We start from the raw sequence: 5952 nt of genomic DNA, 5'->3' as shown, positions 1-5952 counted from the left end.
ACGAACATCTGAACAGTATAAACACGAGAATTCAGTTTACAATGGAGGAGGAGGTAGACGGCAAATTACATTTCCTCGATGTGCTTGTTTTTAGAAACGAAAATGGTAGTTTGGGCCACTCAGTATACCGCAAACCCACGCACACGGACCGTTAATTGCACCGGGATTCGAACCACCACCCACAACAGAAGCGAGGTGTTATCAAGACGTAAGCGGACAGAGCTAGAAATATTTGTGAACCTGAGTTGCTCGACGCTGAGATGGAACATCTCCACAATGCACTAATGAAGAACGGATATTCGTCCTCCGAAATAAAACGTGCGTTGAGGCAGCCAAGCAGAAATCATACTGACGTACAGGCTACTGCAAAATCTAAGGTTTTCCTGCCGTTTGTTAAAAATGTAACGGAAAGAATAGGGAGGATCTTGACGAAGCGGAATATTACCGTAATTTACAAGCCCACCAGGAAGATACAGGAATACCTTAAGCCTGCCAAGGACGCTCGCAAACCATTGGAAAAAGCTGGAGTGTATAGGATCCCATGCAGCTGTGGTGATGTTTATGTGGGTACCACTAAAAGAACGGTTTCTAAACGTTTGGAAGAGCACAAGGGAAATTGTAGAAGAGGAGAAACGGAACGATCAGCTGTTGCGGAGCATGCTTTCCAGACAGGGAACCACAATATTCGTTTCGAGGAGACGCAAGTACTAGCGGCCACAAGCGGATATTACGAAAGGCTCTACAGGGAGGCAATCGAAATCGCTCAACACCCAAATAATTTCAACCGAAAGGAGGAGGGCGTGAAATTAAACGGTATATGGATGCCAGTGTTAAAGAAGATGTGTACCACCCGTCCACTACTGGGTGATGGCAACGGCGATCGACGGCGACGGACAACGGCCAATTGCATCGACGTTTTCAAAACACGTGACGTCACGCCGCGGCGCGGGAGCGCGCGGACACGGAATTTAGCGGCAGTCAGTAGCGAGCCAGTGGGTGTGTTGGACCTTCCATCGAGCTACGGGCCCCCTTGAAGATGTCTCCCGCAGTCGGAGACGAAACGTCGGCAATCGACACAGAATTCATCAACCGACCACGGCATAACAGCCCGGATAATTATAATGGACATGATATTTCCGGCCGTGAAAGTCTACATTTTAGATTTACATGATGTTTAGTAACGAGATAGCTTCAACCCTGAGGAAGAGCACAGGCTACTTTAGGAAGAGTGTAGTACAAGATACTTATTGATTTGAAGAATATTATGCAATTTACGGAAAATATTTACTCTTTCAAAAGACTATTTTCCCTTTGCGTTTTGAACCTTATCATATTTCTGAAACTGCTTTTATTAGTTGATAAGTGCAACGTGATGCGATTTAAAGTAATGAACAGAATGGTTCTACAATCGTCATTGTGTTTAATCCATACTCTCACTCTATTTATTGCATTATGTATGTTGTCTAGCTACTATGCGCCTTATCCAGTATTTGAGGGCGAGACTTGCATAATCTCAAACTTATACGAGACTTGTTCTCGCTTACAACTGCCGCAACATGATGAAAAGAAAGAAAGGTTATCACTTACTACAGTTCCGCTTTTTATGCAATAAAATGTCACATAAGGCATGATGACGCGGCGTTTTAATTTATTAGTTCTTTGCTACTAATTTCATGTGCAGCACATTTAGCAGACAGTATAAACATATGCCGCTGAATGTATCTACAATATTATGTCATGTATGATGCAGAGAGAGGAGGAGAAGGACATGGACAGAGAAAGGAAAGTGGAGGAGATGGACAGGAACGGGGGGGGGGGGGGGCGGAAGAGGAGGTGGACATGGAAAGAAAAGAGCAGATGGACAGAGAGAGGGGAAGGAGGAGACAGACTTCTAAAATTCAACTAAATACATACACGGGTAAACTCGCTTACTCAGCTAGTCTAGGAATATGAAATCTGCCTGTTGTCATTCATCCATGGTTCACAGGGTATCGTGCGAGAAATGCACAAGCTGACTTCCGCACGAGCAATGCTTTCTAAACCCGTGTTGATCTTTGGACGGAAGCTTTTCTGTCTCTTGGGACATTGCAGTGGGGGAGAGATTCAGAGATAAATACAAGCTAACTACGGGGTCAAAGCCGAAGAGCACTCTCTGTGAAACAGAATTGGGTTTCCAGTCGGATCTGGCAATTGTTTTGTTTTCAGCTCTTTTATTTGCTCCTTCATACCGTGGATGCCTATTTCTATGTCCCTCCCCCCCCCCTCCACTACACCCCTACTCACCCGCCTTATACAGTAGTCTGAGAGACGATCAAACGACGGTACGTCTCTATAATCCTCCGACATGAATAATTTTTAAATGCAGAATTTAAAACTTCATTTTTCCTTTTACTGTCTTCTATCGCTACAGCAGACCTCGACTGCTGACTGAATACAATGATTTATGGCGCTTATCGATTTTACGTAGAACCAGAATTTTCTCGGGTTTTCCGCAATGCTTCGTTAACGTATAAGATGGAAATTGTATGCTTCGCGCATAGAACTTTTTATGAACGCAGGAATTTCTGCTAACTTAAGCTCGTTGACATTCCCGTTTTCGTTTTTTGAACTGAGAGTGGAACAGGCTCTGTTTCTTTAGCATTTTGCTAATTTTGTTGTTAAACCACATCGGGTCTTTTCCCTCCTCCATCGACCTATATTATTTAGATGTACGTCTCCATACGTCTATTACCAGTTTAAACTTTGATCATAATTCCTTTACGTTCATTATACTAGGACTAAATGACACCCATTCCTTGGCTAAGTAAGATGCTAACAACTGCTTATGTGCTCCTTCTAGAATAGAAACGCTCCTAGGCTTCATTATGGGTTTATTAACTTCAGTAACTACCCCCCTTATGATGACACCATGATCACTAATCCGTCTCCATACAGACAGTGTTGCCAACGTAAGCTCTGTTTTTAACTACTAGGTCAGAGACCGAATGTGGTTTGCTGAGCTAACTGATCAAGACAGTTCTCACAAACTGCGTTCAGAACTATTTGACAAGACCATCTGACCATACAACCTGCAATGAATCCATAGACTTCCCGTCTATACTCGGAAGGTTAACATCGCCCTAAATTCATACTGCATGATCAGAGTGTTTTCGAGCTCCTGAGCGAAAATTTGCTCACAACTGTGGCCGCTAAAAGGATACGATGGTTAACTTGAGGTCAGCTAGGCCGATTCCTCGCGTCCAGATAACTTCGTTGTCAGACTGAACTTCGACCTCGACAGACATACTATTTCAAATCTCCCCCTTTTATGACGTCACTTCAATACACGTTCCTTGCCTCGTTAAGTATTTCGGAGAGTTCTGCTTCGGGTGTCACCCAGATCTATGTTCCAAATATAAATTGAATGCGATAGTCTTCCTGTAGGGGACTTTGTCATAGATGCTTCGGCAATTCACTATTAAAACACTGAGATTCGGTGTATTTCTGTGCCCGATGTCATTTTGCTCTCTGCGTATCGACGGGCGGATGTTCATCAGAGAACCCCAAAACGTCGCCTAGCCTCCCAAAAAAATCACGTGCACTTCACATTTCGTGGCATACAGAAATTCACAAACCTTTCTTATACAATATGGTTCATATGGCTCTGAGCACTATGGGACTTAACATCTGAGGTCATCAGTCCCCTAGAACTTAGAACTACGTAAACCTAACTAACCTAAGGACATCACACACAGCCATACGCGAGGCACGATTCAAACTTGTGACCGTAGCGATCGCGCGATTCCAGACTGAAGCGCCTGCAACCGCTCGGCCACACCTGCCGGCTCTTATACAATAGATTATTGTTGACAGTGTCCGCCCCGGTAGCTGAGTGGTCAGCGTGACAGACTGTGAATCCTAAGGGCCCGGGTTCGATTCCCGGCTGGGTCGGAGATTTTCTCCGCTCAGGGACTGGGTGTTGTGTTGTCCTAATCATCATCATTTCATCCCCATCGACGCGCGGGTCGCCGAAGTGGCGTCAAATCGAAAGACCTGCACCAGGCGAACGGTCTACCCAACGGGAGGCCTTAGCCACACGACATTTGCATTGTTGACAGCTCCTATTCGAACTGAAAATACTAAACTAAAACTAAAGTCCACCAGAACAGGCCACGAAGGCCCAAAGGTACCGACCGGCCACTGTGTCATCCTCAGCCCACAGGCGTCAGTGGATGCGGATATGGAGAGGCATGTGGTCAGCACACCGCTTTCCCGGCCGTATGTCAGTTTACGAGACCGGAGCCGCTACTGCTCAATCACGTAGCTCCTCAGTTTGCCTCACAAGTGCTGAGTGCACCCCGCTTGCCGACAGCGCTCGGCAGACCGGATCGTCACCCAACCAAGTGCTAGGCCAGCCCGACAGCGCTTAAATTCGGTGATCTGACGGGAACCGGTGTTATCACTGTGGCAAGGCCGTTGGATAACTGAAAATACAGCCATCTGCAAACCTTAAGAGCGAGATGGACACAGTATAATAACCTGTTAACTACTCGGTGGAAAGTACGGGAGGATATTCCCAGTGGTCTTCCAGCTGTGAAAGCTGGACGTAAAGGAACACGACGTACTGACCGTGGAGCAAAGAGAGCGTCCCCATGCAGTAGCCGTGCCACTCTCAGCTACAGCAGCAAATGACCGCTACATTGTGCCATAGGCAAGAAGGTACCCAGGTCATGTAGCGGGGGGCAATTGCAACTACATTTAACAGGAATGTACAGTTTGCGAAGGTGCCAAGAGGACGGGATCAACAAGGAGTAGATTGGGTGCTATTCTCGGGTGTGGCGTCAAGAGAAGCAGCGCGTCAGAAGAGGTCTCAGCCTGCCCTGACCGTCCTAGATGCGCCAGGGGAGACTTTTGTATTCATCGAGGAGTTTTGGTCATTTGCCCTTTTTGCTGCCTGGAGTTGTTACTTGTTCGCGCACTGGAGGGATTTTTGCCAGATTTGTGTTCTCATACATTGAAAGTATCTGTTTTTCGTTGTGACCAGACACGTGATAATTGATTAAAGACATTGTGGAATAATTAAAGTTTTTGCTAATGAAACTGTCACAAGAAAAGTCTGAACAAAGTTTACCAGTGTGTGAATAGTCAGTTATAGGAATACAGTAGATCAAAAGTGTTTATTGATTCTTTTAATTTTTGCACCTCTTCAGAATTGTTAAGGAAACGGCCTTGCCGCAGTGGATCCACCGGTTCCCGCCAGATCACCGAAGTTAAGCACTGTCGGGCGTGGTCGGCACTTGGATGGGTGACCATCCGGGCCGCCATGCGCTGTTGCCGTTTTTCGGGATGCACTCAGCCTCGTGATGCCAATTGGGGAGCTACTCGACCGTATAGTAGCGGCTCCGGCCACAGAAAACCATCATAACGACCGGGAGAGCGGTGTGCTGACCACGCACCCCTCCTATTCGCATCCTCAGCTGAGGATGACACGGCGGTCGGATGGTCCCGATGGGCCACTTGTGGCCTGAAGACGGAGTACTTTTCAGAATTGTTTATTACACCCATCCTGGTCATTTAATTTCTATAAAAAAAGAAAAAGGGGAGTGAAACTTCCTGGCAGATTAAAACTGAGTGCCCGACCGAGACTCGAACTCGGGACCTTTGCCTTTCGCGGGCAAGCGCTCTACCATCTGAGCTACCGAAGCACGACTCACGCCCGGTACTCACAGCTTTACTGCTGCCAGTATCTCGTCTCCTACCTTCCAAACTTTACAGAAGCTCTCCTGCGAACCTTGCAGAACTAGCACTCCTGAAAGAAAGGATATAGCGGAGACATGGCTTAGCCACAGCCTGGGGGATGTTTCCAGAATGAGATTTTCACTCTGCAGCGGAGTGTGCGCTGATATGAAACTTCCTGGCAGATTAAAACTGTGTGCCCGAGCGAGACTCGAACTCGGGACCTTTGCCTTTCGC

At 46.7% G+C, this 5952-nt stretch overlaps 1 pseudogene; it reads left to right on the top strand.

Annotated features, from left to right (window-relative positions):
• The first annotated feature begins 5198 nt into the window (after positions 1 to 5198).
• LOC126212639 (5S ribosomal RNA) lies at positions 5199 to 5316 on the top strand (annotated as a pseudogene).
• The last annotated feature ends 636 nt before the right edge of the window (positions 5317 to 5952 follow it).

This window comes from Schistocerca nitens, chromosome 1 (assembly GCF_023898315.1).
Source record: "Schistocerca nitens isolate TAMUIC-IGC-003100 chromosome 1, iqSchNite1.1, whole genome shotgun sequence".
Classification (NCBI taxonomy): domain Eukaryota; kingdom Metazoa; phylum Arthropoda; class Insecta; order Orthoptera; family Acrididae; genus Schistocerca; species Schistocerca nitens.
This window is presented reverse-complemented; position numbering and strand designations above follow the sequence as displayed.